The 11,502-nt window shown below is 38.0% G+C and overlaps 1 protein-coding gene across 1 annotated transcript in view; it reads left to right on the forward strand.

Moving 5' to 3' along the window:
- LOC127453655 (cyclin-dependent kinase 14-like) overlaps positions 1-480 on the forward strand; it is a 334,552-nt gene extending 334,072 nt beyond the window's left edge. Inside the window, exon 16 of the transcript XR_007899434.1 lies at positions 379-480. The gene's annotated coding sequence lies outside the window, so the exon portion shown is untranslated. The remainder of the gene's footprint in view (positions 1-378) is intronic.
- The last annotated feature ends 11,022 nt before the right edge of the window (positions 481-11,502 follow it).

Genomic DNA, 11,502 nt, shown 5'->3' on the forward strand with positions numbered 1-11,502 from the left:
ACACACACACACACACTCACTCACACACACATACAAAATTATGTTGAATACACCTCTTCCATGATGAACATGTTTTCAATTACTGAGTTCAAATTAATTTTGATATTTTTTCTGGGACTAAAAAATGTCATGTGGAGTAATTATTATTATTTCTTAAGAAAATAAGCAGTGAAACAATTTTATTAACTTTTGTCCACCAAAGTCATGTGGTGCAACCAACATGTAGGTAGCAATTTTGTTGGCATAAACGGGATTGGGAAGGTTACTTTTAAAAAGTACTCTGCTAGGGGGTCTGGGTATCTCCGCAAGTATTGACGCTGACTATCACACCTGGAGTCACGAGTTCGAATCCAGGGCGTGCTGAGTGACTCCAGCCAGGTCTCCTAAGCAACCAAATTGGCCCGGTTGCTAGGGAGGGTAGAGTCACATGGGGTAACCTCCTCGTGGTCACTATAATGTGGTTCTCGCTCTCGGTGGGGCGTGTGGTGAGTTGTGCGTGGATCGCGGACAATAGCGTGAAGCCTCCACACATGCTGTGAGTCTCCGTGGTAACGCGCTCAACAAGCCACGTGATAAGATGCGCGGATTGACGGTCTCAGACACGGAGGCAGCTGAGGTTCGTCCTCCGCCATCCGGATTGAGGCGAGTCACTACACCACCACGAGGACTTAGAGCGCATTGGGAATTGGGCATTCCACATTGGGGAGAAAAAAAAACTCCAGAATATTTACAGAATACATGCTGTAAAACATATTCCGTTAGATTACTCAAGGTCAGCAACGTAAAATAAATACTTTGGATTACTTCTTCAGCACTGGCAAATGTTTTTACTTGTTTTGACTATAACCAATTAAATAAAGTACGAAAATTCACTTGTATTAAAAAATATAAATAAATAAATAAATACATTCTCTGGAAAAAGCCTAAATATCTTATGCAGTTTTGCTACTCAAGTAATTGATCTTGTTTTAAGCATTTGTAGATATTTTTACAGAAAATCAATATTTAACTCTCCTTAAGAATAACATTTTTGCAGTGCATCTTTGCTCAAATATCAAAGGTACTACTAGAGAAAAAAACGTTATGCTCTAATGTAAATTTTCGTCATAGAATTCATTATAAATTATAATTGTGTCTAGTAACAGATACATGACAATTTACACAAGATTAACTATTGTTGCAGCTCCAAACGTCTAAACCCCACAGAGTGAACACAACAACATCCTTTTCTGATCGTATGTGGATTCTGTTCATATAATGATGCTGAAAATATATTATTTGATGATTTCTATACGATGTTAAAGGCTACATTGGTTACCATTTCTTGTAAAAATACCCAAATCACATAAAAACATTGACATGGTGTTTCTAACTGTTTTTGTTAAGCTGTAGAAACATGATGTAGCTCCTCTATTAAGCTCCTCAATCATGTCATATCCACCTTTGAAAGCGCTCGTATGAATGAAACACATCAAAAGAAAGTGTTTCACTGCTGTTCAAACACTCCTCGGATCGCATCATTTATATGGATAAATGTTATCAAAAGGAATAGTCTAAACATTAAATGAAACAAATGACAATAAAATGCAAAGTAATCTCTTCAGTAATCTAAATACTTTTTGAATGTAACTGTATTCTAATTACCAATGATTTACATTGTATCTGTAGTGGAATACACTTACTTATATTTTGTGTTCTAAATATGTAATCCTGTTACATGTATTCCATTACTCCCCAACACTGGTCATAAACAAAACTGATGAAACAGAAAAGACATCTTTAGATGCACAAGACTGTGTGTGAATTTAAAAACAAAAATACATTTTATGTCAAATTATTAAATATCAATATTTTGACATTTTTATGAAAAGGCGCATTTGGTTCAGGTCATTTGGTGTAAACATGAGAAAACTTCTTAATATTCTTGACTTAAAAATTCAAGATATTTGTAAAAATTGTTTTTCACCTTGAAACATATGTTAGAAAACTTTTCTCAAATTAATGATTAAGTTGCGTACACTCTTAAGGTGCAAGGAAACTATTTTAATGCCTTTTATTTAATGGTTGCACCATGTGATATAAGTCATTAAATCATATTTTTGGTTTTGAAAATGCTATAACGTTTTCCCACAAATATTTGTAAAAACGACATGAACTCAAAGATTGTCTACGAACTTGACACGTGTTTAAAACAAGATTTTTATAATATTTCTTATTTTTATAATCTCAGACAACCTTATTATCAATGACCCAAATATTGTGTATAAAGTCTATAAATATTTTTTCAATATCTTTATTGTTCTGCGATGTCTTAATGCAATTTTAGTCATATTTTTATCATTACTGTATTGAGATGGTTTATGTGGTATTATTATTTTGTTAACACTTTAAAATAAGGTTCTATTTGTTAACATTAGTTTAACTACATTAGTTAACATGAGCTAACAATGTACAATACTTGTACAACATTTATTAATCTTGGTTAATGTCAATTTCAACAAATACATTTTTAAAATTAAAAGTTGTATATGGGGCAAAGTGTCAGTCAAAATATTCTTAGTGAATAATCCAAAGGGTTAGTTCACTCAACTGTAAATTCTGTAATCATTTACTCACTCTCATGTCATTCCAACCCTGCATGACTTTGATTTCTTTATTCTACATATACTTATTTTCTTGTCAAAATGTATTTCTTATCAAGGAAAGAAAAACAAAACAATATGTAACAATATAATGCTCTATTAAGATTTTCCAAACAAAGCCTTCCACAGTATAAAGATAGAAATGACCTAAAATAGCACCAAATCAAGTAACATTAAATGTTTCCCAAAGTCTAAGTGGGAGTTTGACATATTGAAAGAACTAGTTCACACATAGGTTGCATATTCATTGCAATGGGCATTAAATCTCTTAAACGCTCATCATCCACAATATTAATCTGCCGGTAGACTGTGGCTATCCGCTTTGTTGCAGCACTCGTGAAACCGTGTTCACGATTTGCATCAGGGCATCAAAGCCAGCGTCAAGTGGCGTTTTTAACTCCACATGAAAAGCGCTTGAAGACAGAAACATCTCATTCTGCATTTTTGTGATAGTTAAGACTTGACGTGCTTCTGTGGTAATTAAATTGTACCTTACTTAGGCAGAAAAATACTTGATTTCTGCCTAAGATTTTCACAGGTTCCATCTGGGCTTATTTTGAATTTGTACAACAAATAGCGTTAAGAGCTCCTTTCTTAATCATTTTATCTCTGACATTAAATCAATGGAAGACTTGGAATATACCACACAACTGGAGTACTTTTGTAGTATTTTAAAGTGCATTTTTGTTATTTTAGGAGCTTTATCCATCTCCATCACTTTCTTGTGTAAAAAAAAAAGCAGCGTGAACATTCTGCCGAACTTCTCATTTTGTGTTCCACAGAAGAAAGAAAGTAATTCAGGTTTGTAACAGCATGAGCATGAGAAAATGGACAACATTTGAATTACTGTATGAGCTATTCCTTTAAAAACTAGTTGTTTACTCATTTTCAGTGTTGATAATATATTCTGCTGCATCAAGAATGCGGTTGCATGTGCCATTTGGAGTATCACTCAGTATAAGTGTTCAGAAATCTTTCTGTGACGGGAACTTACCCCATAAATCATACGTTTTCATTGCATCTCCGTTCATCAGCTGCACAGTATTTGCCTGTGCGCCTCTCGTGTGATGTGACGAGTGTAGATATCTCTGAGCTTTGATCTTCATTGCGGTACTGTCGCGTTGATGAAAACCAGGAGATCCAGTTTCTGCTTATCAAAGATGGCTAAACCGCATCAGAAACAACGTCGTTAGCACAGACAGTTAAAACGGATGGATTATTGCTAACGTGCTACACATTTGGATTTAACTTGCATGTAATCTATTGGCCTGTTTTACACTTGATTTCTTTTCTTCGTTCTAGAGGTGGCCATATGAACAAAATCACATTAGGCTATGAATAATTTTAGATTATTGTTATGATATACAGTATATATATATATATATATAATATAATTCATCTCATATATAAATATTTTCTGAGGAAGCCCAGTCTACCAGTCTCTCACATTGCTGTTGGGTGACTTTATGCCACTCTGGTGCAAAAATTCAAGCATCTCAGCTTTGTTTGATGGCTTGTGACCATCCATGTTCATCTTGATCACATTCTAGAGGTTTTCAGTGGGGTTCAGGTCTGGAGATTGGGCTGGCCATGACAGGGTCAGCGAGACACTGTGGCTTGAAGGCCTCTCCAGGTCTCCGTTTAACCATTAGATGACCAGGTGGAGGATCGGTGATGATCTGGGGGTGCTTCAGCAAGGCTGGAATAGGGCAGATTCATCTTTGTGAAGGACGCATGAATCAAACCACGTACAAAGTTTTCCTGGAAGAAAACTTGCTTCCTTCTGCTCTGACAATGTTCCCCAACTCTGAGGATTGGTTTTTCCAGCAGGACAATGCTCCATGCCACACAGCCAGCTCAATCAAGGTGTGGATGGAGGACTATCGGATAAAGACCCAGTCATGGCCAGCCCAATCTCCAGACCTGAACCCCATTGAAAACCTCTGGAATGTGATCAAGAGGAAGATGGATGGCCACAAGCCATCAAACAAAGCCAAGATGCTTGAATTTTTGCACCAGGAGTGGCATAAAGTCACCCAACAGCAATGTGAAAGACTGGTGAAGAGCATGCCAAGACACATGAAAGTTGTGATTGAAAATCAGGGTTATTCCACCAAATATTGATTTCTGAACTCTTTCAACTGAAGTTAAAACATTAGTATTGTGTTGTTTAAAAATGAATATGAACTTGTTTTCTTTGCATTATTCGAGGTCTGGAAACACGTCATCTTTTTTAAAATTTTGACCAGTTGTCATTTTCTACAAATAAATGCTCTAAATGACAATATGTTTTTTGGAATTTGGGAGAAATGTTGTCAGTACTTCATAGAATAAAACAAAAATAGTCATTTATAAATAGTCACCTATAAATAGTCATTTTTACAAATTTTTTCCAGAGCTGTATATATATATATATATATATATATATATATATATATATATATATATATATATATATATATATATATATATATATCATACATACATACATACACAACATCACTGGGACCCATCATTCAGGCACATGGTTTCTCTTACCACTGCTACGCTGATGACACACAGCTCTACTTGTCTTTCTAGCCCAACGACACCACAGTGACTGCTCGAATTTCTGCCTGTCTGGCAGATATCTCAGCCTGGATCAAGGAGCACCACCTGCAACTCAACCCAGCCAAGACTGAACTCCTTGTCTTTCCAGCCAACCCTGCTGTTGAACACAATATCACGGCGCAGCTGGGTGCAACTACAGTAACACCTTCCAAATCGGTCAGAAATCTAGGGGTAACCATCGACAACAGACTAAATTTCAAAGACCACATCTCAAAGACCGCAAGATCATGTAGATTTACACTCTACAATATCAGGAAGATAAGACCCTTCCTCTCTGAACATGCCACACAACTGCTTGTCCAGTCACTTGTCATCTCTAGACTGGACTACTGTAACGCTCTCATCGCAGGCCTCCCTGCATGTGCAATTAGACCCCTGCAAATGATCCAGAATGCAGCAGCACGTCTGGTCTTTAATGAACCAAAGAGAGCGCATGTTACACCACTCCTTGTCTCTCTCCACTGGCTGCCGGTTGATGCACATATCAAATTCAAGGCTCTGATGCTGGCATACAGAACAGTCACTGGGTCTGCTCCAGCATACCTAAAATAATTTATGCAGAGCTACGCATCCACTAGAAGCCTGCGGTCAGCTAAGGAACGTCACCTTGTTGTCCCAACACAAAGAGGCACCAAAACACTTTCCCGGACTTTCAGCTTCATCGTACCACATTGGTGGAACAACCTTCCCAACTCCATCCATGAAGCAGACTCACTTTCTGTCTTCAAAAAACGACTAAAAACACATCTTTTCATGAGCACTTAACCAGTCATTAAAAAAAAAAAAAAAAATTCCTGTTGCACTTTATTCTGTTTTGAATACTATTCTGATGCTAGTGAAACTTTGTGTTATAGCACTTTTCATACCACTGTCTCCTAAAGATGATTTGCTTATGTGTTCCTCTTTTGTAAGTTGCTTTGGATAAAAGCATCTGCCAAATGAATAAATGTAAATGCAGATATATATAATATATATAATTCAGATAATAAAATGCATTACATTATTGTGGCAGATGAGTTAAGCGTTGATAAGACAATACAAAATATGGCTTTAGAATTCAATATATTGTTTATTTGCATATTATTGTACATAAGCCAATCATTGGCCTACAATTCACAGCAATCCATTTTGCAATTGAATTTGTCAATATATAAGTCATATATATATATATATATGTATATACAGTATATATATTTGATCAAATGCGGCCCAGATTTTCTCGACAAGTGGACAGTCCTCGTCTGTGCGCATCATTGCCGCATGAGCCTCCCATTGACTGTACTAAAAGAGTATCACAAAGCAGTCATAGTGTGCATGTGTCGCACGTGTTCGTATTCGCTCGTGGTCAGAACAGTATACTTTAAAAGGCAACGCAGTTAACTGGGGGCGATATACATCTTCTAGTGCTTCTTCGTGACAGCAACGGTTCAAATGTGAGTGTTGCCACCATGTGGACCCACTAATTTGTGTAAATAACTCCAGGCGCATGCGCATTCTGCACGTTCGAAGATGCACGGTTCCAAAAATCAGGCTGCGTGCATTCATTGTTCGAGCACTCTGCTGATGACGAGATTTGCGTTACACGTCCTGTACGTTTGCGTCTGACCAAAGTATCTTTTAGGCTTTAGAGTGACAGATGTCAAGGCATCTACGACCCATGACACACAGATCAATAGATGTGCTTGTGAAACGTGGCCTGTGTGTACTCTGGAGAAGCCCTCACAGATGAGTATTAAAGCAGCGTGGCTGTTGAGCAGCACCTGTGATGTGGATAATGATGTGTAGAACAGCACACATGAGTGTGTGAACCGGATAAGGCTGAATTATAGATACAGCACTCTGGGGCAAAACAGTGCTGCAGGGCGAGATGGTGAATGTGGTGGAGCGTATGCGCATAATAAGTCCCACCGGCCGCGCACGAGATGAGGGGAGCAGACCGGGTGTATGGAGATCAGGGAAGACAGCACACTAGAAAGGGAATGTGACCTGTGGTGTGTCTTTGAGAATTCTGAGGTAATTGCGGTCGAGATGCTGTGATGTGGTGAAGTGTCTTCATATCCTCTCTTGTGTGTTTGTCAGTTGATTTCAGTATTCTTTGCTTTCAGTTTAACCCCACCATTTTTGGTTTTAAACGTTACATATAAGCTTAGCTCAGGGTCCAAAATTAACAATCGCCAAATGTGAGGAAAAACATTGTATGTATCGCAGCAGTTGATGAAATGAACACCAGAGGTGATACAACATCAGTGATTTTTATTCACTTTCACACAAATCACGAGTAAAACGGGAGATTATCAGTTCATCTGAACACTTTTACTAAAGCTAAAGCTTGTTCGAGTGTGATCAAATTGCATGTAGCTCAACTGATGGAGCATTGCACTTGTATTGTAAAAGAGCGTGGTACGAGTCCTGAAGAGCACATGAATCGACACGTGAGCCCAAAGTGTCATAGAAGCACCACAAAATGACGTAGTTTTTTTCATCTCACATTTGCTTTTTATCACACTATTGGTTAGGTTTAGGTTTAAGGTTTAGGTTAGGGAGCATTTAAAACTTGATTTAGCATTAACCCCCTTAAACTGTATTGGACCCACCAGCAGGTCCAAAGGGGGCGCTATAAAGTTTAAGATAAAAAAGTTTACGCTTAAAATATTAAAGCCTACGCATACATAAGTCAGGCATATAAGGTATCATTTAAAAGCTTAGAATCTGAACTTTAACCATCACTTCCGCTACTTATGTTTATGTTACTTAAAATAACAAAATAAGGCCTCAAAACATTCACGTTGAAAATTAGCGCCCCCTAGAGGTAATGGGGTACATATATTTATATTAGTATTTTTGTTACCCTAATACCACAGTTTGAAAGATTTTCAAAAGAATCATAAAGTGAAATATGATTTCTGTAAGTCTTCAAATACTAACGTCTCTTTTATGCTCCGATAACTGCTGCTGTAAGTCCCAAATAGTAAAAAATGTATATCTGCTTTTCTAAAAGATTAGTCATTTTTTTACTTGTCTGTGCGCTTGCTTGTGTGAATAATCCAATGTTATATCTTAGATGTCCAGAACAAAATGTGCCATCCAGCAGGAAAAGCGCACTAAAAAAATCATCAGAAAATAAGTTTTCAACTATTGATGATGAAATGGTATACATCATCAAAGGGGAGGATCTCAGCTTTCTAATGACCCCTAGATTGAGCTTGTAGTCCACTCAGAGGCCGAGATATTCAATGAAACACAGAGGGTGGTGCTTGAACTGAACATTAGACTGAATGTCTATGGACGAGCACATCTGTGAGGGATAAATTGTGTTAGAGCGCCACCTACATTTCAGATCTGTATATTGTGATGGAATGTGCTAGAGAAAAACATATTTTTTTTCATATCTAGTGGAATAAAATGAGACTTTTCAAAGTGAGATAGAGTGAACAGAACCTGAATTACATGTTTACAAATTTAGGACAACAAAAAAGATCAACAAAATTTAGATCAACAAACAGAATTGCAAAAGTCTGCTATTGGTCAGACGAACAGATAATCCCACCCAAACTAATGCAGTTGGTCAATGTTGCTGTGTCAGGCTGGTTTGGATGCTCAAGCACACAGCAATGTTTTGATAGCGCAACAGGGTCAAAGTGTTTACACTTTTTGAGGGAATTGGTTGAATCATAAACAATGGAATGAGGAATTCAATTCAGCATTTTACATTTTAATAAAAGACGAATAATGTGCACAATAAGGTTGTGTATTAAGAAAGTAGTTACTTTTATGTTGCATTTCAAAAGGCAGATTGCGGAAGTCGCCGAGATATTATTAAACATCTCATAACTCTTCAGTATTTCTGACTGGTTAGAAATACTCTCTTCTCAGCTAGTGGAACTGCCTGAAACGGGTCAATTGCTTGTTGGACGTCAATATCAGAAGTTGGCTGCTCCTCACCACTCACGTCTCTGGTTGTTGTCTCTGGCTTTCGAGTGATAAAGTGCCTGAAACACACAGATGCGCACATGCATTCCCCCGTTGATCAGGCAGAAACAAATACAATCCCAAATCAAAACAACAAGCCTCACGCTTTGAAACAAAACACACACTCTTCTCTCTGTGGACTCAGCAGAAGACGGGAGAATCTATTCTGCCACAGGCACAGTGCTGGACCGCTTTCAACAGCATTGTGTTACAGCCAAGGGATTTGATCTGGAATGACAGTAGGCACTGTGCAATCATGCAATTATGAACCGCTGGAGTAGAAATAAAAATGAGGAATGTTATGGAAGGGCACTCTTTGCACAGTACACTGCAAAAATCATTTTCTTACTGAGACGTTTTGTCTCATTTTCCAGTTAAAATATTTAAACATTCTTAAAACACGATACATTTACCTGAAAAGGAAATAAGATATAATGTTTTCAGAGAAATCCAACAAAATTTGGTGGGGTCAATGCTTATAACAAGAAAAGACTATCTGCCGATGGGAAAATGATTTAAAGGGAAACCAAGTTTATTTTATAGTTTTTTCTTGTTTCAAGCATAAACTCCACCACATTTTTCTCTGAAAACAAGATTTAATATCTGATGCATTTTGCTTAAAAAAATTTAATTAATAAAACTTAAATATTTAAGATTTATTAATTTTGTTAAAGATAATCCAAATTGGGGGCCTGGGTAGCTCAGCGAGTATTGACGCTGACTATCACCCCTGGAGTTACGAGTTCGAATCCAGGGTGTGCTGAGTGACTCCAGCCAGGTCTCCTAAGCAACCAAATTGGCCCGGTTGCTAGGGAGGGTAGAGTCACATGAGGTAACCTCAGGGGTGGACTGGGAAGAGAAATTGGCCCTGGATTTTACATAGAAACCAAAAGTTGTTGAGCGGGGTGTTGTCCCTTTTCTGCATATCGCAGCGCAGTTTTGCGGCCCGTTCGGCGTAACGCGGCGGCCCGTTTCAGCTTATCGCCACCTGTTCGGCCCGTTTCGTGGCTGGCCCACCGGGAAAAGTCCCAGTTCTCCCTATGGCCATTCCGCCCCTGGGTAACCTCCTCGTGGTCGCGATTAGTGGTTCTCGCTCTCAATGGGGCGTGTGGTAAGTTGTGCGTGGATCGTGGAGAGTAGCATGAGCCTCCACATGCTGTGAGTCTCCGCGGTGTCATGCACAACGAGTCACGTGATAAGATGCATGGATTGACGGTCTCAGATGCGGAGGCAACTGAGACTTATCCTCCGCCACCCGGATTGAGGTGAGTAACCGCGCCACCACGAGGACCTACTAAGTAGTGGGAATTGGGCATTCCAACTTGGGGAGAAAAGGGGATAAAAAAAAAAAAATAGATAATTCAAATGTAATTTTTTAATCTTTAAGTGATCGTGTGTAGCTAGTAAACTCCCCAACATTAAACAACAGTAACTTGTATGCTGAAGGCATTTAATTTATTTTAACCCGGTTCATTAAACACAGTTCTTAAACACAAAGAAACAGCTTTATTTTTTTATTTTTTTTATGAGTAGTAATTATAAATAATTAACAAATTTATCTGCTTTTTGAGTATTTAACCATTTTCTTTCATTTTTTTTTATTTTTGCTTTATCACAAATAATAGCCTATTCTGTTATATTTCTCACAAAAAGCACCATGGTAATACACTTGTTTACTTATTTATTTTCAGACATGGTCTGTGATAACCCCATGTTTATGATATGTGTCATAGTAAAACCATGGTATTTATTAAAGTACCTTGGAGTACCATGACAGTATCATGAAATATGAACATGGTCAATCATTCAGTACCATTGCATTATCCTGGTAACATGGTGCACGGTGCGAAGGCGTGATGAGAAAGTGCGAGCACGAGGTGATCAACTGTGTTCCACGAATGCTACAGGGTCCTTGAATAATGTATAACATGCGAGTAAGGGCAGCCAGTTGAGTTTCTGGTGCCCCCCTAGGGTATGACGGTGCCCCCTAGGGAGCTGGTGCCCTACGCAGACTGCGTAATATGGAGCTGCGGTACTATGGTAGCCTAATGGTATTTTTCCGATAGTGATTAGTCTAATGGCTTATTAGTTTCAACAAAACCAAACTGGCTTTGGCTGAACCTAACAGCTCCTTCAGTTTAAGTCAATATTCTATAAAAAAACTATTAAATTTATATCACTGAAAGCGAAGCGACCGCTCCCATTATAATTAATAAATCTGTCTACACTAGTGGTACATGATGTCGGAAATGCAGTAGCAATCGAGTATTATTCTTTTAAT

The sequence above is a fragment of the Myxocyprinus asiaticus genome, chromosome 16, assembly GCF_019703515.2.
Source record: "Myxocyprinus asiaticus isolate MX2 ecotype Aquarium Trade chromosome 16, UBuf_Myxa_2, whole genome shotgun sequence".
Classification (NCBI taxonomy): Eukaryota; Metazoa; Chordata; class Actinopteri; order Cypriniformes; family Catostomidae; genus Myxocyprinus; species Myxocyprinus asiaticus.